This window comes from Myotis davidii, unplaced genomic scaffold (assembly GCF_000327345.1).
Source record: "Myotis davidii unplaced genomic scaffold, ASM32734v1 C63304530, whole genome shotgun sequence".
Taxonomy (NCBI): Eukaryota; Metazoa; Chordata; class Mammalia; order Chiroptera; family Vespertilionidae; genus Myotis; species Myotis davidii.
Window position 1 is genome coordinate 1 of NW_006367512.1, and position 829 is coordinate 829.

At 47.8% G+C, this 829-nt stretch overlaps 1 pseudogene; it reads left to right on the forward strand.

The window, feature by feature from the left end:
- Positions 1-8: 8 nt before the first annotated feature.
- Positions 9-649, forward strand: LOC102771132 (annotated as a pseudogene).
- The last annotated feature ends 180 nt before the right edge of the window (positions 650-829 follow it).

The window sequence follows — 829 nt, forward strand, 5'->3', positions numbered from 1 at the left end:
CTGCACCAGCAGCTGCTATCCCAGCACCAGCCCTCTTCTGGCCCTTGTCATCCTTTGTCCCATCCCAGAAGGCCTACCCTGACAGCGATGGTGTAGGTTTAGGATTCTTGAATTCTGGGATAGCGGGTCTGTAAACTGCACATATTTCCCTACCTTCAACTTATTGTTTTGCCATCTAGCAAAGACTGGCCCCCTGCAAGTGTAGGTCAGCTCTCCACCCCCACTCGGTACCTGTGTCTGTGCCAGGCCCATCTATGAGAAGTTCAGGTACTTGACAGAGGTCATGATGCTCTGTTCCTACCATGAGTGTAGCTCTGAATATAGTGATAGTCTGGCCCCTTCTCACCATCTTCTCTGGGTGAAAAGGAATTTATGTGCCTAGTATTTACACGACAAAAATACATTTCAACATAGTATGGATGTGCCCTATGAGCCACCTGATGTGAACTCTGACTGTACCATCATTCGCTACAACTTCAAGTGTAACAGGTCCTGCATTGGAGGCATTAGCTGGCAGCCCATCGTCACCATCACCACACTGAAAGATTCTAGTGGTAATCTTCTGGGACAGAACAGCTTTGAGATGTGTGCTTGCCCCCGTCCTAAGAGAGACCAGAACCCAGAAGAAGAAAATTTCCACAAGAAGTGAAAATCTTTACTCAACCAGCCCACTGAGAGCAGGAATTGAGCACTGCCCACCAACACCAACTCCTCTCCCACACCAAAAACGCAACTGAATGGAGACTATTTCATCCTTCAGATCCATGAACTCTTCCAGACAATCCCAGAACTGAAAGAAGCCTTAGAGCTAAAGGATGGAAAGAACCCA